This window comes from Aythya ferina (assembly GCF_964211825.1).
Source record: "Aythya ferina genome assembly, chromosome: Z".
Taxonomy (NCBI): domain Eukaryota; kingdom Metazoa; phylum Chordata; class Aves; order Anseriformes; family Anatidae; genus Aythya; species Aythya ferina.
In genome coordinates, this window is record NC_140299.1 from 80,869,634 (window position 1) to 80,892,551 (window position 22,918).

Sequence of the window (22,918 nt, forward strand, 5' to 3'; positions counted from 1 at the left end):
AATAATGTACAATCTTTTTTTTTTTTGCCCATGAACTGTCTTCTGTTCCTAGGAAGTATGCTTTAAGTACAGGAGAGGAAAAATGCTTTGCCTTTCATACCCTGGATATACTCCACAAAATTTGAGCAAATATTGAAGGCTTGAAAATGATCTTCTTGCCAAAAGATAAACTGAAAAATTTCTTTAACATCTGTTTTACCGGCTTGTAATGAACTGTTTCTCTTCTCAGCTCCAGAAATGCCCTAAATCTTCTTGTTCAACATAATGGCAAGATCCTTTGCTGCTTGAGGTATTCAGTGGTCTGGCTATGCATGACATTAATTGTGTTGAAAAGTACCGAAAAGACCTTCTGAGTAAGTGTTTGTGCACTAGGTATATATATAATATATATATATATATATATATATTGTGCACTAATTATATATATATATATAATATAATATATATACACTTTTTTTTTTTTTTTTTTTTCCAGAACTGGTGTTCTGTCTCCTACTAATTCCTTGTCAAAGAAACATAAAGAAAGTAGATTTATATTGTAGATTGCAATTTATATTGCTAATTCTGATGGAGAGCTTCCATTTTGTTCCATCAGATGGGCACTTTCTATATAGCAGGAATATGAACAAACATAGAGCTGTAACGCGTTATATTTTCCACTATTTACTATTCATATTTTAACAGTTAAGTTTTCAAACAAACTAAAAGGCAGTTATGGGTCTGGAATCAATAAAGCTATCTGTCTATTTTCACATTTTTTAGCTAACAAAAAATTGCAACAGTGTATTTGAAAACTTAATAACTCTGCCAATTAAAAAAAAAAAAAAAAAAGAAAAAAGAAGATAACTTAAGAAGTGTTATTATGAAAAGGCTGCTTTGTCTTTAGCCATTGTAACAGCAGAGTTAATTTCTCTGAATACTGTGAACAGTAAACTACAAAATACAACATTTTCCTAATAAATAAATAAATAAATAAATAAATATAAATAAATAAAAATAGGGTCTGTATTTTTGTCAAGGACAAATTGTAAGAGAAACGGAAAGACATAATAGAATTAACCAGAGGATTGTTTAATGACATTTTTGTTTGTTGAATGTAGTGACCCGGCTCAAAATGAAGGATTGGGAGATATCTACTATGGTATGCAACTTCTATTTATGAGATCTATGCTAGTGAAGAACGGATAGAAGAGAACAGCCAAATCCATGTTCTGTTAAGTGTGAATAGTCAACTCCGACTCTAACCAGACAGTCCCCTTCTCTTTTAGATCATGGATAAGTATAATTTATTTTTGAGTAAATGCATTGGTCCCATATCCTGGAGCAAACAGATAAAAATGGTTAGGGTTCTTTTTAAGAAGAATAAATTTCGCAAACAGTGCCTTCACTAGTGATGGTACTAGCCCAAGATAATTAAGCTGTCATTATTAGTGAAGAGCCCTACTGCATGAGCAATACATTTATGGGACAAGGTCACTTCAAAAAAATAGGTTGTGTCTGTTTGTGAAAGACCCACATCTAGGCTGATAAAACGAAAAAAAACGACTCATACCACTATGAGGGGTGGTTCCCCCATTGGAAACGCTACTGGCAAGGTACTGGAAAAGTGTTTTCAAGTCCAAAAGCCCATTTTGTTCATACCTTGAGAACAGAAAGGAAGTGTAATTTTTTTTAGTGTTGATTTTACCTTAATTTCCAATGTATAATCATAAAACAAACTAATATCTCTCTTGATATTTTTCAGTTAGAAAACAAAAAAATATAAATGTGTAGGACTTACCAGTTTATTCTACATATCTGTTTGTACAGATATCTTTACCCTACCACTTAAGTGTTTATTAAAATTTATGAATATTTATTACCTAAATATTATTGGGAGCCTGAAAATACTATTCTTTATTCAATACATATGAAAGTAATGGAAATACAAAGCTAAGTGATCTACTCTATGTTAACTAATGTAGAAAAGCAGCTCTCAGCCTTTTTTTTTTTTTTTATGCTAATCACCTCATCACCTTTTTTTTTAAAAGATGGACATTGTCAGCTATGTATGAGAAAACAAACAAACAAAAACAAACAAACAACAACAACAACAAAAAAAAAAAACAACAATAAAGCACTTAAATTTCTTCTGTAATACATCTACAGCTAAGACCAGTAGTGATGCCTGTACGCTCAGTGTGATGCTCTGACACCTATAAATGAAGAGAGTTCTACGTAAGTCCTCAGACTTAGAATTTATCATGTTTTGTCCAACCTGGATGTATGTAAATTTATTCTTTTTTTTTACCGTATCAGGTTCTCAGCAGGATCATGGAGCACCAATCACACAGATTTGAGATTCCTGTTCTTAGCATTTGGATCTAAAAGGAATATATTGCTATTCTGGCCTGTAGTTCAGTTTATACATTCTTTGTTTGTTTATTTAACAAAGTATAATACATATACTGAATTTTACAGGAAAATGCTTTGAAAAAAATCATAAGGTATATACTAGTTGACAGAATGAAGGGCTATTTCATTCAGTCTTTGGCATTCTTCCTGTCACTTCATAGAAATGTCAATTCTTGTGACATATCATATCAAAAATCTACGTGTTTAGAAATGTATTAATTTTTCCTTTTCACTTTACATAGGCCAAACTACCAATTTCTAGAGTCTAATTAGCAGCCTGGCAGACAGGAAGCATAAGAAATCATCTGAGGACCCTACTTCCTCTTATCATTCATTTTATGTATCACACATTATGTCTGATAATTGATCTACTGAAAATGCTTGTCTGGTGGAGATAAATATATTAACAATTCCTGTCAAAAAACAAAAAAAAAACAAAAAAAAAAAAACAAAAAAAAAACCAACAACAACAACAAAAAAAAACAGACTAATTTAAAAAGTAATTAGTATTGCAGAAATCCTAGAAAGATCTAGCTTGTAACAAAAAATAAAATTAAAGATATAGTAATGGAAACTGGAGCTTACAGCCCTTTCTAATCCAACTCGTCTACAAACTAAAAAAGATATGTTTGGGATGCTTGTATATATATTTAATTCACATACTGGCATACACAAAGAAATAGAAAAGTATATATATATAAAAAAAAAAAAAAAAACAAACAAATAACCATAATACAGAAGAACTGAAGTCTAGAGCAGTAACAGAAGAAAAACTTTCACTTTACATATGCAAATAAAGAGCACTGTGTGTTTATGGACTGATTATTTTTATGATATCTAACTATGAAGAGACATTTTGACAGTTTTATTTACATTCTAAGGTATACCCAGAGGCAAGCATATACTTTTTGAAAACCATATATATTTGTATATAAAGCACACGTGTACATATGTACATAACTCAGCACACATGTACATATGTACGTAACTCTCTATATACATGTACACATGCATAAATATATGTACATGATCACAGGAAGTGATTTTACAGAAAAACCACAAACCTAGCTAACATGGCAGCCTTCCACTGTACAGTATATCTGGATGGGACTTTTAAATATATCCAATCAAGAACATAAGTCTGAAATGATTTGAGAAACAAAAATATGATACCCAGAATTCAAAGGTTTAGGTATATAAAAAAAATCCCCACTATGATATAGTGTCTAAAAAGACATCCTAAAAATACAGATAACATTTCTTTAAATATATTTCATTTATGTAGCTACTTCAAATTCAGGCAAATCACTAAGCTTATTATATTGGTCTTAGATTTTGGGGAATTTATGGAGATCTTCACTGTCAAAGAATTACTTTTTAATTTTTTAGTTGTTGATAAAGAAAAACCCAAAACAACTCAGAGACATCAACACCTCTGAACAAAGTACAATTTAATAATAGATGTTAGATTGTTAAGGATGAAACTCATAGGATTACAGGCTACATCAGTTTGTAAAACTAATTCTATTCATTAATAAACATTTCATGTGCCCATACATATTTAATGTCACCAGTTTTTTAACAGCTCAGGCTGTAACCTTCGTAGCCCAGTGTGGAATTTATTATTGTCATCCCTGCCCTTAGAGGGACAGAGGCAGAAGGCAGCGAAGTAGTAAGGTAAAGTTGTGTTTATAAAATTTGAGCTGTTGATTTATTTTCCACTATCAAAGAAATAAAGGGAAAACCCCATCACATCATAAACAGTATTATATTGGTTAGACATCTTTCATGAAGTTTTATTAAGACACTGACTCTTCCTACTGAACACTGAGAAGAACTGCAAGACATTCTTGATAGCAAAAGGACCTGTGTTTCTCTTCCACCATCATCATTGTTTATCCTGGTTTGTTCACACCATTAATTCTTTGAGGCAGAGGCTGTCCATTCACATGTGTTTGCACTATATGGTCCTAAATCTGTTAGAACTTGTAGCTGTTAACACAACAATACAAGGTAACAATAACAATGTTTAAAGATTTTTTTTTTATTATTTTATTTTTATTTTTTATTCTATCTACTCAAACTCTTACTGGACAAGTACTTTGCACTAGAAGGAACTCACACTCCTTTATCCAATATCCTTTTGTGTTCTTTGTATGCTTGCAGGATGATTAAGATGTTTCATCTTAATTTCATTTTCAATGTTGAGCAATATTTGTAAATTGCAATATAAAATTTAAAAGAAACACTATAGTATTTTTCTAACTAAAAGTTACAGCATTTATTACAGAATGGCCAGGAGTGATTTCCACCACTTGAAACAGAGGTCTGCTGACTTACTTTGATGATTTGCTATACAAATTATTGGAAACATTGGAAAATCTATGTTTTACAAAGTAGGCATTAAAAAGAAGCTAAGATATTAAACAAATTCCCTGTTTAATTTGATGTAGAGTAGCCTGGATAAACCCCTATGACTGAACAATCGGTAAAAAAAAAAAAAAGATCAAATTTATTCTCAGTTACTTTTTAGAAAAGAGATCCTGTATAAGTGACTACAGCAGCATGTTCTGTCACATTCTTTCCATAAACTGAGCCCTGTCAGTGACAGCAAAACAGATTGTGTGCATCTGCTGGGAATGGGCCAGATGACAGTGGAAGAAATACACATGGATACCTTGGCACAACAACTAAAGAAGTGGAAGAAAAATGGACTGAAAGAAGCAGAAAGTTCTAAACTTTAATTAAAATAGGCTCTCTAGCAAAAGTGAAGTTATCTACAAGTCTGCTGCAGACTGCTTTGCTTTACACTACTACTTTCCAAAAGTAACTACATATTTATACTATGCATTGTCTTGTTTACTCCCCATGGTATTCATATGGCCACCATTCCCACACTGTCTGGGCCTCATAGAATTTGCCTCAGAAAATCCTCATTCTACAGACACAAAACTGATGCACCAACAAAGTGAAATCCTCATAGTCATCTAAATAGCTTCTGAAGAAAAGTTCAGTCTACACTGCCCAAATGCATGCTGCCATCCTAAACATTAGAATATCCTTCCTGTGTTTAGTTCTGCTTTCAGACAAAAATGTGTTTATACCTAAAATTAATATTAAGCAAACACCCTTCTAGTACTCTAGCATTACAGCACTAGTGTATCCGACAAGTTAAATTGGCAAAGTCAGCTTTGCTACTGCTGCTTGTAGCCTCTTAAGTTTTACTATTGAGTATATGGATTGAGAGCCCAAGATGTCTACAAATGATCAATTTTTTACAGTCTTCAACACAAAACTTCTACAGCAAAATAGTAATTGTATATTGTCAAATATAAAGAGCACCTGATCTTCACTGATAGTTGAAAAACACTCCCAGACATTGACTCGTCATGGCTGCAGAACCACATGCTTATGTTCAGGAATGAATTCAGGAATCTGCTGAGTCTTTAAAATAAATCTTTTATTTCATGTGGAAAGTAACTTATCCCATTTCTTTTTTGGCTTTATCAACTGACAAACAAAAGAAACATGGAAACATTTTTTCTTCTTAAAAAAAAAAAAAAAAAAAAAGAAAGAAACCAGGACATACAAACTCTTCCGACTTTACACTGATGTTTTACACACAGTTTTGCCTTATATATCAGGAATAAGATATGACTGCCAGATGAGTAAAGATTAGTATAGCACCTAATGGTCCAAGCAGCTAACATTATCTACTTAGAGCATCTGGAAGCCTCATGAGGCCAGCAGTTACAGTCTGTTATATATTCCATATGCAGTGACTATCTAATATGCTGATGGTATTTCAGAATCACATCAGCAAAATGACATAAATTATTATTTATAAAAATCATATATATCATTAGATCATATATTTAACATCCAGACGAGAGAAGCTAACATATAGAAGCTAACATACTTGCCTAGCCTCAGAGAAGCCCTAGAACAGCCTATAAGGCCCCTCCATGTTCTACCTCATTTCAGGATATGTGAATGGCAGCCACCCATGGATTTTCTTTAATCCCTAGATGAGGATGAAAAACTGCCTAAATCTGTTTATAATGTTTTTGATCCAAGGAGTGGTAGATCTCTACATACTCTCATGACTATGAGTATATTTTGTCTGGAACAAAATATAAGGAGATCTTTTGAAATGCTGTTCAAATGGTACCCTTTTTTTCTAACAAGTTTGGCAAAAGTGTCAGAGTGGAATTGAGAAAATGAGGTGGATGTTAATTAACAATGTTAATAATTCTGTACATAGAGCAGTTTTTAGTAGGTCATCAAGTCAGTGGTGTTATACTACATGAACAAAGAATTTAGTTTCATATATTGTTACATCTGTAATATTGCTAATCAAACATTAATATGTGTAGATATAAGTTCTCTTTGCATTCATGAAATCAGAATTTCCCAATTATGGTGGAAAGAAAATAAAACAAACAAACAAACAAACAACCCCCCCCCCACATTTTTACAATTTATAAGCTGTTTCAAGCTCTTGGATAAATACTAGTGAAGACTGAATATCAGCACAACGTTTAACCAGAGTTGTTATTCTTTTTCATTTATTCAAACATAATAATGCGGTCAGGAAGTCAGGTTTGGATTCACACCCACATATTCAACAGTCACATTAACTGTCCAAGAAATTGGCTGAAGAGGCATGTATGCTAGGCCACAAGGTCCTAAAGGACCACCCAAGCGTCACTGAAGATGACTGACAACAGGCACATAATGGCTATTTTTGAAATGTTTGTTCTCATAAAAGTATATTAAAACATTCTTAGATACCCTGAGCAATGTATCTTACACTGACTCCGTACTTCCTGTCTCAAACAACTTACAATCAATGCATTACCTACCTATACAATGTTCATTGTCTCCGCATTTAAGCACCTCTTCGTGTTTCTAATTCCTATCCAAGATTTCAGAGCTTTGCTAGACGTGGTATGGCTCCATTCAAGAAAGACTCGGAAGAATAAGACCACTAAAGGGTATGGAAGACTGGCGCAGAAGTATTTATAAAAGAAGCAGTTTCATATATTTAGATGAATATATTTGTAAATGCAAAGATCAACAGGGCACTTTCTTCCTCTTCTATTGTACTTCATAAAGTAAAATCAAACTTCTCAGATAATGCAATGGAAGACATTGCATGGAAATTAGCTTTTTAAACTAGTTTGAAGCTATATTACAGGCTAGAAACATAGAAAGACTTATTTTTTGAGTAAGAGATATAAAAAAACGCAAGAGAACAACTCAACAGCTAAGGAACTATGGCGTTACAGTGAAATATGACTCAATTACAGCCCTTCATTTGATGAATATTTAATTATCTATACAAAAATGGCATAGACTTACATAGGGAAACCGAGAGTAGCTTTCTCGCAGAATTCTCTATAGTCAACTGATTAAGGACCATTCCAGAAAGAAGGAGCTGTATTTTCTGTGAACTGCTCCAAATTAAGGGTATGAAGTAATTCAAATCAGGTTTCTCAGATCCTTAGTTTGTGCAGTAAAAGTTAAACCAGCGCTTATACAGAATTTATAGACTTAATCTGGGGATGTGGACTCCAGCAGAAATTGGGATACATTGCAAACTAAAACTTAAATTCCCATTTTTTCGTGCTGTTCTAAGTCACTTCTAATCCATGCACATACACTCCAGCATCCTGAACAGATTTTAGCTTCTACAGCATCTCAGTAAAGTTTCCAATTTTCATCTGTTTTGTCCTTGGAGAACTGAGACACTGCATATCAGACTTTCACAAAGCAGGTTTGCAGCTGCATTTTGAATTGCATTCTAAATGTAAAAAAGGTTAGGTTCTACAATCTCTAAGTTTTTGAGTCCCTTTCTTACAATGCATGCTTCAGACTGTTGACTAACTTCTGCTCATTATTTGCAAACTTTTATTTCTTGCTTCTGTTACCTCAGATGAAGTACATATATCTTTCATGATTTATATGTTCTAGATATACAATATATATATATATTAAATACCCTTTAATTATTCTGTTGTGTAATTCATACTGAAGGATTCCACTTCCCAATCTTCTTGAAAATCATCACCGACGGGTTTCATGTGGCACTGCAATTTATTATATTCAAGAACACTGTTTAAAATTTGGAGCACACTACAGAACTGAATTTACTGTGGTTACTTCGTTAATACAAAACCTCTATTCTGAGAAATCTAGTTTAGATCACCATGCATTCAAAGTGTTCTGTATGCAGGCATGATAATGAATTTAACCATTCTGCTTTTAAGATTACCGTTTAAACCAAAAAACTAATATATGAAAATAGAATGTTGCTCATTCTTTTTTTTTTTTTTTTTTTTTTTTTGCAAGTATCAGCAGGGGAATTTCACAAAACTATGAACTTACAGATTTTCTTGAGCTTTTCAAGAGGCCTTTTTGAAATAGCTACCTTGTATTTTGAACTTATATCTATCAAATATGGAAGCTCTATTTTTAGGATGATGTTTAAATTACAGAGCAATCTTCTGATCCATTAGTGGAACAGCTTCCTCCTTCCAATCACATCTGGAAAACAGTAGAGTGAAAGGAGAGAACAAATACTTTCTTCCTGACCATCCTCAAAATTAGTTTTTATCAGAAATCTGGAGAAGTGCTATTCCATGTCCTGTTTGGTGTAGTCAAGAAATTTGGTCTCACGACAGGTTTCTCTTTAATCTCCTATAGAAAAATGTGGTAGAACATAGTGCTACTGCTTTACAGACAACATTTAGTGACTTGTAACAGAAGACAGCGCCAGAAAATCACCACTTGTCCAAACTCATGACAAGTACTACTCTTCAAAACAGACCAGAATATCTTTCTTTCATGTCACGCCTCTTTGATGCATCAGATATTGCTTCATATTGTTATTCAGATTAAAAATAAATTAAAAAAAAAATAATAAAAAAGTAGTCTACTTCGATTGAAACATCCTGGTGTGATGACTGAAGTATTTTTCCACAGCATTAAAAGAAGGAAAAAAAAATCCTAAAAGCTTTAAGACACCTTGCAAAAATACCATTTTTTCTATTTCTTTCTTTGTCATAAGGATTTGCATTATTGCTTTTAACAACCATATCCTATCCCTGAATCCTTTTATTTATTTATTTATTTATTTATTTATTTATTTATTTAAATATGAAATTCCAGAGATCATCAGTAAGGATGCAATCAAGTTGACTATTCTGCTGGTCACCAAAATATGTAATACGGAGCTTACAACAAATATCTACTTGAAGCAGAACGGAACTAAATGCAATGTTCTGGGTGGGGATTTAAGTACTGGAACTTGTGCTGAAGATAGATCCTCATTTTGCATTATCAATATCAACTTTTGGAAAAAACATGAAAATATCACTGCAGATGTCAACTCCTATACCAAAAGAAAACAAAGAAGAATACTGTTTCTGAGCTATGCATAAACTTCTTTATATATATAGATATATATATTTATTGCAGCATTAACAGTAAAACAGAAGCTCTAGATCCATAGCTGGAATAAATCTATTGTTACTCCAGTGAAGATATGCAGCTTTCTACCGACCCAAGGATATAGGTAGGCAGTCTCAATTTCTGTACATGTAATCACGGGCAGTTTTGCTTTAATTAGGTAACATGCCAATCATTTCATCATGTTTCCTTTTGAGAAAAATATGGAATATTATTTTCCAATTAATAAACATTTTAAAATCAATTGAAAATTATTTCAAATTGCTACCAACACATCACATGTAAATAAAAGTACTAGTAATCCAACAAGCTTGGGCTATATTTTTAGTGTCTGCTCCGAAGAACTTTAATGAAATTCTGCTTCATTCTATTTAATTTTAAATGTGCATGCCAGTGCATAGGCTCTTACTAACATTTATGGTCATATTTCTGATCTCTAAAAATTTATGTATGTGTGCTTTGGATAAAGTTGTGCATTCTGTATACCACTGAAAGAATGCATTCCCTGCCTCAGTATTCTGACATATAAAAATGTGTCATGTAGAAGTCTGGGTAAGTATGCAGTTTCACACTTATTTCATACATTGCAGTGGAGTAATAAGTTGGCTTTTTCGTGTTCTGGTGCTATATCAATTCCTTATCTACACCCCATACACACAGAGAAGATAAAAGAAAGAACGCTGCTTTGATATTTGGAGGGTAGAAAAGTTCTCATCAAATACTGATTCAAAATCAGTTTCTTTTATGTATAAAACACATTTAAAGAAGTATTATTTTGTTAAGACTGTTGTCCTGCGTCTGCAGCAATTAAGTATTACTCATAACAAGACAAATTCTACATACTTCAGTAGGAAATTTGTTTGAAGTCTCCAAGATTAAGGTTTTAAGTACAACTACTGTGGATTGTCCACTCTCCTCCACATCTTTCCAAATAGTCCATTGCCACATCCTTCCTCATCTTCCTAAAAGCCTTCCTTTATGCTGTTTCTCCTACTTCTCCTATTCAGTACAGACAGAAGTTACATTCAGGACACAGATGGACGGAGATAAAGCAGGCCTGAGCAAAAGCGAACAGAACATACTGTCTCCTGCTGGTTTCACAGAATATTCTCCAACTGTACTAACTTTTTCTACTGAGTGCCCAGGCATTCCCGAGGGTTACTGCAACCAGAGGGGAGTTCCTGGCAGCATATGTCACAAGATAAAATTCCTGGATGAAAGGGATAGAAGGGCCAGCTCTACAAGAGGACCACAGAACCTCAGTGTCCTGTTGTTTCTCTACAGCTCCCCTCCTCCACCATCTTTAGGGACCCAACTCCAAGAAAATGATTTAAAATAGTCTCTACTGAGAACTCCATATGGAATTTTTAAATGAAAAGTGACGTCCTCCAGTATTTTGTGCTGGTGGATACATTCCAGAACATTTTAATTTCTGTGATGATCCTTCGGTAACTAATTTATTTAGATTAAAATAATGCAGTATTTTGAATATGATGTCATATCACAATGTACTTGTCAGTAAGAGGAAGATTTTATTAGAAATCAAATAAATAACACATACTATGTTACTTGTTACTTATATCACTAGAAGTAAAGTTTCACGTGGACAACATTATATTTACTTTCGCGGATGTGTTTTATAAACAATTTCACAATCCTCCCTTGTCCTTTGTACAGATTTTGCTAACAGCTATTGATTGACTACTTAAAAGTAAATAGTAAAATTTAGCTGAGCATGGGCTCGAAAAATGGCATGGTCCCGGTGACTATAAAAGCAACCATAAATAAAGTTATTTCTAATTCAGTTTATTTAAGTGTATATTTTGTAATTATAGGACAAGAGAGGAAAGACAGTAATCGCAAAGGTGAATTCTTTCAATGGGAAATGATTAACAATAATTTTCATGATAATCTTTACTGAAACAATTATACAGTTGGAAAAAAATAATAATAATAATAAAAAAAAGAACCAGGAAAGACCTGTTAGGTTGGAATCCAAGTCCCGTATCAGTAGTGCTTTGTAACCTGGGAAAATGAGGCAGAAGAGCTTTATGCCATCTGTTCAGTTCCATCCCTAATCTGCGTGTTGCCTTATGGTTACCTTAAATTAAGGCAGTAGATACTGACTTTCCAGGACCTGCTGCATTGGCCAGGATCTCTGAAGATTTCTCTGCTCGAACTCTTGAAGCCCTCCACAGTCAGGAAGGTGGCAGATGGCAGAGATAAGTACTTCTACCCTGCTGAAACAGGTGACAGCTAAATCACCTTCTTCAGCAAATTGCAAAAGGAGCAGCCTAGGCTAGAGACCTGGCTTTCGAGAGAGTTTATTCCATGTGATATAAAAATTAACAGTTCTCAAATATTTTATCCAGACCAGTTTCTAAATAAGTCAGATAATGTATTTCTAGAATTTCCTAGGATTTATTTCTGTAATCTAAACATATTTAGCTGTCAAACAAACAAAAATCCCACAAAACAAAAACCAAATCCAATAAAACAAATAAACAAGAAAAGGAAAAACAACATTAACAACAAACAAAACCCACCTCAATGGAGTCCTGTTTAGCTGTATTTCGGAGTAATGAGTAACAGTCCTACACTTCTTAAACATTCTTCTCAATGCTTCCTTCTATTTCTCTTTCAAATTTACTTTCTCTTTGCAAGTGAAGAAGCAATGTAACTATATGAGAAAATGACAAAATTCTATCACTTTTGCATTTTAACTTTACTTGCTGAATAATAGATGGCTTTTTCATACTTTGAAATACTTTCAAGATACATGGAACTTTAAAGGCTAGGACACTATTCAATGTTTACTGACAGATCCCAGAATTGCCTCTTTGCAGTTTAGAACTAATGGGGAAGCAATGTAATACAATCAGGGTTGATGGCAGAACATAACGCTAAAAAATACATTTTTTTTTACATATTTTAAAAATAATACTGATTCTGCATGTCTAAATTTAACTTGCCGTACTTGCTAGTTAGTGAATTACTAGTTACTTATAGTTATAATAATTAGTTATTCACTGAAGTTACGCACCACAGGCACCTAACTCCGCATGTTCATTGAGAAGACACAGATTTTCATTACCTTTATTAACTGGTAAACTTACGGTTTTTGATTGCAAAATCACTTTCTTTTCTTTGAATTTTGCTTAGTAGAACAAGTATCTTGCAAATTCACAGCTTTTCTTGAAATTCTTTGAATAACAAGCTATATTTCGAATGTCATCATTAAATTGATCTCATACTTTACATAAAACTGCGTGACATTAAAATGTGCCAAAGTGCTCTCAGCTTTAGCTGCTGCTTTATCATTGTAAGACAGTACCTGACAGTTCAAATATACAGCTGGGCCCCATAAGTTATATTTTGTCACACTGATGCTGGGTAACTTTTTGAAAATTATACCCTCCTGTCAAAGAAATAAAATATGACACTGTTGTATGATATCAATCTAATATAATTGAATGGTTTTTTTTTTGTTTGTTTGTTTGTTTTTTTTAAGGTATTCATAAGTTATATGGCCAGACTAAACTTGTAAGAAAGGACAGTATATTTCAGTCTTTAGCACTCCAAGCTCTGTTTCAATATTTTACACACACAAATTCCTTTTCAAAGGTACTGGTCATCCACATCTAGAAACAAAACTATGAAGTGAGCATTTCACAGATTGGGAAACTGGCCTAATGCAGTATTTTTTCTAATACAACATTGAAATAACCAGGAACAATTACAAAATGCGACAACTTAACAATTCTTTAAGGACTATATTAAGCAAACATGTCTCAGACTGGTCTTTTTTCTTTTCCATTTTATTTGGCTGTGAGGTAGTTCAGAATATTTCAAACATTTCTATAACTGCAGTTATTGCCTATTACCAGGGGCTTACTTTTGGAAATATTATGCTACGAAAACTTTTTAAATTTCCATTTGAGCCCCATAATATGGTTGTTGAGAAGTTACTGTAATGCATATGGGAAACAAAAGGAGAAAAGGAAAATATATTCGTATGTATATGTATGATATAATCTACAGCTAGACAAAGCAAGAATCAAGGAAAATAAAAATGTGCTTTTAGGGTCCATTAAGATGAAACGTCTCAATTTACAGGAGTTTCCTGTCTGATTATAATAACACATACAAAATTAAATGCATAAATATTAATTTTATGTATCACATAAGATGAATGCAATGAAAAAAACAATGTTTACATTTATGGTTGACTCATTAGTGTTTTATTATGTGAAACACTAGGAGGCATCAGTTGGGTGAAAAAAAAAGAGTAGGTTTTTTTTTTTTTTTTTTTTTTTAATGCTAAGAAATTAACATAGAAGTAATCAGCTTGCAAGTTTCATATGTCCAAATGCTAAAGGCTGTACATTATAATTAAATTATGCAAATAGCCAAAACTCTCCATTGTCCCGGACATATCACAGACATAGTTAATAATACATGGACAACATTTTATTTCTTAACTATTTTCAAACCAATCTACTGCGTTCACATGTGCAACACAAAGTATAGTTTTACTTTATATTCAGTATTTTAAAAATAACAGAATAAACACAAAGTAAGATGACTTGCTTGTATTCCTCAATATTATACTTTTTGGTAAATCTGCAAAGAACTGACATCTTGTACGTACTCTCCTCTGCACATAAGCTCTTAACAGGGTAAATGCTGTGAATTTAGTGTAGTCCCAAGCACTTTAAGAACTTTTAATTGCTACCTCAAGATATCATCTAGGCAAAAATGATTTTAAAAATCCCAGAACAATCATCTCCTATATTATAGTTCCTCAGAACAGTGAATAAACAGAACTTTTAAAATTTTGTGTAACAATGCCACAAGTTGCTATACCTTTTACGATCAAGTAATACAAAACCAGTAAGGTCAAAACTGATTTTTACTTCCTTCTAATTGCATTAACAATGACTAAGCAAGAGAATTATAGTTGTCTTATAGAATAATCAATTGAAATTGAAGTGTGTCTTGCCATGCTGCAGCAATCAGCCTTTATCTCTGCCCAATCAAAATGACATGTGAACTGCCTAATCCTTCTTTTGTAAGGCACGTAAGACTTTGTTGTCACTGTTGGTTTTGTGAATCGCTTCTATAAGCTGGTCTGATTTCCTAAAGATGACAGATCCCGGTGAATAGACAAGCTCTGCTGCACTGCAGTCAATGAGAGGGTGAGATTAAGGTGGAGGACTAAAGACACTAGCTTTTAATCACCTGTCCACATGTAACATTGTGCACCAGTTCTGAGAAAATTACCTTAAAGCTGGACACAAGACCAAAACAATTCCTATACTTAAGGAAAACAGAAAATCAGGATTTTTTTTTTTTTTACAGTTTTTCTTTTGCACAACCAGTGCAAGAAACCTGAATTGTTCTTCTAAGCCCATTTTGCTTCTGAAATAAGATGCAAAACTGTATTTTAAGACTTCTCAAATACCAGAATTATATCCTTGCTCTTAAGGCTGAAGTCTTCTAGCTGTTTGCAATTACACAGATAATTCTTAGTATATTATGTCTCAGTTGCTACAGAGCCTAAGTATGGGCATAGAAAAATTTCCCTGTTGAAATCAAATACCAAGATTTTAAAAGTTCAAAATACATCACAAATATAACTGCTTTGGTTATTCTTCAAAATGCTGAAGAAAAGAGTATAAACTTGAAATTATACGACAACTATATATGCTTATCTTTATAATATGTGTTTTCAAAAGAACACCATCACATTATATATATGATTTTTAGAAAATGTGTGTAATTTAGAATAATGATGTCCAACAGGTAAAATGGAGTCTACGTATCAAAAAAAAAAAAAAAAAAAAAGAAAAAAAAAGCTTTTTTTTCTTTCAAACACCTGATACTTGCTTATGACTGCTAGCTCAATGAGATGTAGAAATACTACTTAGCTGTCTCTGAAGATGAACTGAACTATTTTGCTGAACAAGAAATTAACCTGCGATAAAGAAAAGTAAAATTAAAATAAATGAAGACGGAAAAAGTATTCAATTCACAACTGCTGCTTAATTCTTTATCTTCTATAAAGATACATTTATCTACTAAATAATGAGTATCAAAATCTTTCAGAGGTAACTTTTAGAAAAAGCTTAAGAAAGCCTCATTTTCTTTGTCTGCAATGCTTTATATATCTCAGAAAGCACAGCTGTTTAAGATAAGTATCTGTTTTTTTTTTTGTTGTTGTTGCTTTTTTTTTTTTTTTTTTTAATACATGTTGCAGACATGCAAATAAAGAGAGATATTAAAATAGTATGAAATTTCAAGAACATTTTTCTGACCCTGTCATTAAAGAAAATTCACGGCATTCTTGTGAATTTTCTTTTGACACTCCAATATTGGAAGCTGAGAAACATAATGCTAAAATATTTAATCTCACACACATTATTTAATACCTCTTTCTATAAGGCTCTTAAGACTAAGTTTCTTTTTTTCTTGGTCAAGTAAACTTAAGAGGATTCAAACATATCTGATTCCCAAATTCATTTACAGGACATCAAAAGTGGCATTCTGTTCATCTTTTTCCAAAGAGAGCTATGGGACAGGCAAGAGCTTTAAGTATTTTAGGGACCTGACCCTGCAAAATATTTTTTATGTAACTTCTTCATTTTCACACAAGTTGTCTCAGCTTTATCAGTGGGACAAGCTGTGTAAGTACTTTTTGCAGGAAAGGTTTTCATAGTCAGGTCCCCACATTACCTTCTGATACTAGCTACATAAGGTATATCAGTATATATACTGATAATATAAAATAAATATAAGTATAATAAGTATATTAATATAAGTATAATAAATATAAATTAAATATATAAACAAGTTTTTAAACTAAAAAGATGTATACTACGAGGAACATGGAAGCCACAAATTAAGGGCCATTCACTCAAATTCATCCCTAAAGAAATTTTCCATTACTTCCAAAGGGACTTAAGTGTTAGCAGAGACTTCAGAATTAGACCCAATATGAACTATGTATTCGTTAATATAGAAAGAATAATATAATAGGTGTTTTAATAAAATTGATAAGGACAGAAACTCTTGTGATTATTTTTTTCTGACTTGGGGTTAGGGTCCTAAAATCATGCAACAAAAATAATTTACGAAATAACGAATCCCAAAGTGGCCAATTGCATTTAGTGTTTAAACTGGAAATCCATATGTAATACAGAGGTTAAAACTGGTTCACAGGTGGTTTTATTTCCATGCCCTGCCAAGCCTCTAGGGATTAGAGTTATTATACTCCATATTAACAGTAGTTTTCAACCACAATACCCTGGAAAGTGCCAGTAAAAAAGAAAACTAGTCACATTTACATCTAAAATATTTGGTTTAGCATCCATCCTGTAGTTCTTTTAAAGTAAAGATATGAAACTAGGGCATTTGCCATTAAGCTGATCAACGGATATGTGCTATGAAAATGCATTCTGTGTCAAGACAATTCTTTTCTGATCACCAGTAAAACACAGGCAAATTGTATTTTTCTACTAATTCTCTTAAATATTTTTTCTTAAGTTGTGTATAACACTATCTGATTTTAGGATACAGGTATTTTCTAATAATAATTATTACAGACAATAAAGAAAATAGAACTCTTCTAACTCTTCTGTAACAGACAATGCTTAAGTTCCCACAATAATTCATTACGTTTTATTTGGATTTTTTTTTCCCTTGAGAAAATTCATGATTAATTTATCCTTCTTTTGCTTTTCAGGCTGACATAAGGTCACACTAAGTTTCATGGAAAATGCTAAGTATTATAGTTACATAATGTACCAATAGCCTTACAAGTCTCTTATTTACATTAAACTTTATCTTAGCCTATAAGTACATCAACTAGAACAGCCAGTTTTGTGACTCCCCTGTATTCAAAAATACAAGAATTACTGAAAGTACTATGTAAAGACTAAAACATACTATTCCCAAAGAGGTTCGCTGGCTATGACTTATGTACCCACATCGATGCAAGGGGTCTCTCCATCTCAAACTTAAGTACTCACAGGAAAGATGCACAAAGTTAAACAGTTGCAAGCATGCATTACCTAAACTCAAGAACTGAAGAGCCTATGATGCAATGAAGTTCAAGAGCGTTTCCCTCAAACTGGATTGTTTCCTTAGTCTGAAAAATCAGGGTGCAAGCACTACAGGGTCATAGCATTTGGTGAACTATTAAAACAAAACAAGCTTCAAACACTTCACGGTATCAAACATAGAAATGACATAAACTAACTTCATCAAAGTTATGACATGGACAAAGACAAGTCTGCAGTAATTTGAATAGCCAGTGATTTAACTATATTACTTGTCTGAAAAGTTACTTGTAAGCAATTGACAGAACAATCATACTCTTAAAAAGTCTGCAGGCAACCTCACTCCCAGTCTGCATGCACTGACTGACACATTCTTCAAAGGCAATAGTAAACGTACGTAGGGCTTCTGCCCTATGCCCCGTCTATTTTATTCCGACGCTGAATTTCACATGTACTTACATGATAAACATTTAGCTGTTTGGGTGATCAGACTAGTCCTGGAGATATTTTCCTTTCATAGGAAAGAGCAAAAATCCCCTTACTTCCTCCAGCCTTAAATATTCGCCACCTGGTTCAACATGCAGCCTCCTTGAATCACACACACAACCTTCGAAGTCAATCCAATAAGGAGCCAGAAGACGTCTGGTGTGTGTGTGTGTGTGTGTGTGTGTGTGTGTGCGCGCGCGTGTGCGTGTGCGCGCGTGTGTGCGTGTGTGCAGCGTGGAGGAGGAGAAAGTGGCTGAGCTGCTGGTCGGATTAAAAGTAACCGGACTCGTCCCGAGAGCGTCCAGGAAGGAAGTGACAGCAGGCGAATGGGAAAAGCCGAGCAGCTCACAGCCTTTGTAACATCGCGGAGGGGAAGGGGGAGGCAAGGAAGGGATTCAAACTACACGCCTGACGAGGTGTCTGTCCTTGTGTGCTGCTCTCCCTCTTCCTCCCTTTTCTTCTCCGCGTCTCTATCTCTCTCTCTCTCCCACAATCCCAACCGAGTGACTCTCTCCTCCCGAGCTGGAGAAATAATCAGTTTCACTCTTGCAAAAAGGGGGCGGGATCAGATCCCGAAAGCGTTTTAATAAAACAAACATAGAGCAGCGGCAGCAGCAGCAACTCCTTTCCTTGCCCCTCTAGTCTAAACTAGATTGATAAATTACTCCACTACACTACTTTAATTATGTATATGGTATGCAGAATAAATCACTGAACATCAGCACCTCAATCAAGCACTTTTTAAATGATAATTGCATCTTGGGCGAATCAATCTTTCCATTCCTGACATTTTGCTAATTTTAGTTTTACGGTGGGGGTAATGGCATATGCCACACGCAAACCTAATGACAATCCTTTATTATACCGCGCCACGACAACGCGGCGAGCCAGTGCATATTTTCCCCCTTCTGGCGAGGTACAGTAGCGTGAGGGCGCAGATCCCTGCGAGGAACCAGGGGGGTGGTGGTGGGGAAACACATCCCGGGGCCGCTCCGAAAGCGGCAGCGCAAACGCTGCGCACGCCGAGTTTGCGGCGAGCCAGGCGAGGGGCTGGGAACATCCTCCCCCCCCTCCCTCATCCCCCCCCCGCACGTCCGAGCCCTGCGAGCGGACAGGGACGGCCGTGCGAGGCCGGCGAGGAGCTTTTCGGGAGGGGACGGCGCTGTCAGGGGGGCAGCAGAGCCTCATCCATCGCCGCTGTCACCAGCCGGCTCCTGCAGCGCCCCGGGGACGCCGCTTTGCGCCCCCGCTGCGCTTCGTGTCCCGTCCCCTGCTCCTTGCCTGCCGGGGCTCCTTCTCCGGAGCCCTCTGTCTGCAAAGCCACACAAAAGTCCTCGGGCTCCGCACCCGGCCCCGGGCGCGGAGCTGAAGCGGTGGCGAAGTTTGGGGCAGCATCCCTCAGCCTTAAAACCCTGCTCTCCTCCCCGTGCCCCAGCCCAAATCACAGCCGTCTCTCAGGGATGGTCTCGGCTCAGACTGATCCACGGCCGTGCATGCCGTATAAAAGGGCAGGACATTTTTTTTTTTTTTTTTTTAATAGTTGCATTCGGTCTTACAACCAGGACTGTGCTGTATGTGAGCTTGAATCCAAATCAGGCGCGTGTAATACTCTGCGAGTAAAACTGGACTTTGCAGATACTTGTTTTTATTTTCATGTAGATAGCCAACTTCTACAACCCTTTGAGAGCAGCAGGGGAGTTTATAAAGGCACAGACCATTATTTTTATGATAGATTACGGTACTGGAAATAGGAACAGCATGCATGATAAAACCAAAACACTGAATTCAAACAGCAGTGATAAATATATATTTGGTTTGTTTTAATACAAGTTCTTCGTCTTGCAGCCTTTTCCCCTATAAACATCTCATTGGGCCACTGACCTACTTTGGAAGCTCCATATTTGACAGTGAATAAATGTCTTCTAAATTCTACTGTACTTAAAACACGGATGCGCAAAGCACGGCCAGAGCAAAATGAAGCTCTAACAAGCACCCTGCGATCGTTCTCAGCTCAGATTCCTGGAGACCTGACCTCCACTGACTACAGGTGTCAGGGTGCCCTAAATCTCGTGAGGAGATTTAGACACAGAGAATAGACAACTTTTAACCGGCAGACAGTTACGTGGTATAAAATACCCCGACAAGAGCAGTGCCGATGTGCCTTGAACCACCAGGCAGCTAGACTTCAGCCAAACACCTTGTGTATGGAGGTGAGAGGCACAGGAGTGTGGCAGGGTCAGCAGTGGAGCCCAAGTAACACTGGGAATTTAAACTTTCTCAGCCACAGGTCTGGCATGAAGTGCAGGAGGAGAGGAATATCGAATAGTTACATGGGTTACATCGCCTTGCTATGCCTCTTCTGCAGGCAATTTTAGTCTCCCGGCGCGGCACCCAACTTTCCAGTAATATTCATATTTTCTTAGCGGCAAAAATAGAAAACTGTGTTAAGACTTCACACTTTTGTGCTCTAATTGAAAATGACTGTCATCTGCTTTATTTTGTGCAGGATATGTAAGTTTTCAGGTTTTTGGCTAGTTGATAACACAGCCCTTCAAGTGGCAAGACAGAACTTGAGTACTATCATGTCCCGAAAGCAATTATCAGAGTAGGCAAGTATTTCAGAAAATAAAATATACAGCAGTTTAGCACATTTACAACACCTTCATGCGGGCACTGGTGGCCTAATCTTTGAATAGTTGTGACCTTCACATATTGGGAGTATCTTTAAGCCATGCCAAGTTTTTGTCATGAGTACAATTCATCAAATGCATGTAAAGGACACCTCAATTTTTAAAACAGGGCTCAGATGCTAGATGGACAAACAGATATCAGGAAAGGGATTGTGCTTTCTCACTCATATCAGGGTTAGATAAGGCATAAATTTGTGCAATATCTTTTGAAGTATTTAGGATTTTTTTTTTCTATTTTGCTGTATTTAATTTTAAAATCTGGAGTAATTTCAAACAGTGAAAAACCTTTGTTCTGGTGTCTGTACTTGTACTGATGTTCCACAAATGCAACCTTTTCAAATTTCTGGCAGGAGACTCAAATCCACTCTTTCTGCTGTTGACAGGTCGTGTGTAGGTCTGCTGACTTTTTTTTTTTTCCCTCAGTCCACCACCTGAGGCATTCACCATCTTAAACAGCGACACATCAGTCAAAATGCAATAATTATAAAATCAGACCTCCAAAGTTTTATCTAAGAGTGAAACGTGCCCAAGTATCTCTTTCCTTTACAAGTATGATTATCTCAAGGTGGGCTTAGAAAACACTCCTTTGAAGATGATTATCAAAGTCCATTTTTGTTCTTTTGTGGCTGCTAAACATACCTTTCCCTTAGGAGAAATGAGGTTGCCAGCTAACATCTTTTAATGGCGTTTAAACTGAGAAGAGGTAAGGTTACTATGAAATGATCCACCTCCTTTGCATCCTAACCCTGGGGTGGCTTGGTTTCTATTTTCCGTTCAAAGTTGTGCTCAACCCCACTCCACTCCACGCCTCGCTCTCTTCCACCACCTCCCTATCTTGTAAGAGCAACGCAGTATAACACTTCTTCCCATGTCTGGCTGCTTTTAAACTTGGCCCACGCTGGGTGCAGCGCTTGAAGTGAGCTTTACAAAATTATTTTAAAGTGAGCTGGGGCGGTTGCCACAGCAACCCACCCTGAGAGAAATCGAGGCTATAGATTAATCTACCCCATAAGATTATTCAACAGTACTGTATTTGTTCTTCATTCATTCAGAATATTCCCTCAATCCATATTCTTTTCTGACGATCAAAAGATATAAACTCGGATAATTTCAAGGATACATATTCCAGGAGCACAATTTAAATGCTTTGCAAACCACAGTACAGAGCTGAAATGTACATGATTCTTTGCAAAATCATTTAATTGCAAAAAATATTTGCAAGATAGGCACAGCTGACACATGAACTTTAAATAAAATGGCATGCCATTACTAAAATGGTGTTATATACATCAGGCAATGATTACAGAAAACCTTTGTCACAGGTGTACCTGTAAGTACATAATACAGCAGAGCTTGCTCTCCAGGCTTTGCTTTTAACATTAAATCTGAAAACAATAAATAGTACTTTGTAATACCAAATGCAATAAATATTAAACACTCACCACATACACCCTCTTTATTGTCAAAATCATCCGCCTCCAATGCTTTACTTAATCTTTTCCATAGTAGTTACTTCACAGTTTACAATTCGTGTTCGGCACCTTGGATGTTTAAAAGCACAAAAGTAGTGTATTATTAAAATGCAAACCCATAGTACTTAAATATATTTAAAGAGATTTATGAAACAATTTCTATAAAAAGAATACAAGCCTTTACCGATGTGCACTTAGGACTAAAAGGAGCATCACTTGTAAGTAACTTGAAGTTTTCAACTGTCATAAACTCCATCTAAATCCTACCTCAGGGATGCTGCGCTACCCATAAAATTACAAAAGCATTGATCTTGGACCCTACTAATCCTCCAGCAGGTACTTA

At 35.2% G+C, this 22,918-nt stretch overlaps 1 protein-coding gene across 20 annotated transcripts in view; it reads right to left on the minus strand.

Annotated features, from left to right (window-relative positions):
• Nucleotides 1-22,643, minus strand: part of MEF2C (myocyte enhancer factor 2C) — a 130,554-nt gene extending 107,911 nt beyond the window's left edge. For 4 of the 20 annotated variants that reach the window (XM_084503040.1, XM_084503031.1, XM_084503039.1 and 1 more), the window contains exon 1: nucleotides 18,387-18,920. The gene's annotated coding sequence lies outside the window, so the exon portion shown is untranslated. Of the gene's footprint in view, nucleotides 1-12,413; nucleotides 12,548-18,386; nucleotides 18,928-22,545 lie in introns of those variants that run through there. The other 16 variants (XM_084503030.1, XM_084503029.1, XM_084503038.1 and 13 more) reach the window with 10 other exon arrangements.
• Nucleotides 22,644-22,918: the final 275 nt, after the last annotated feature.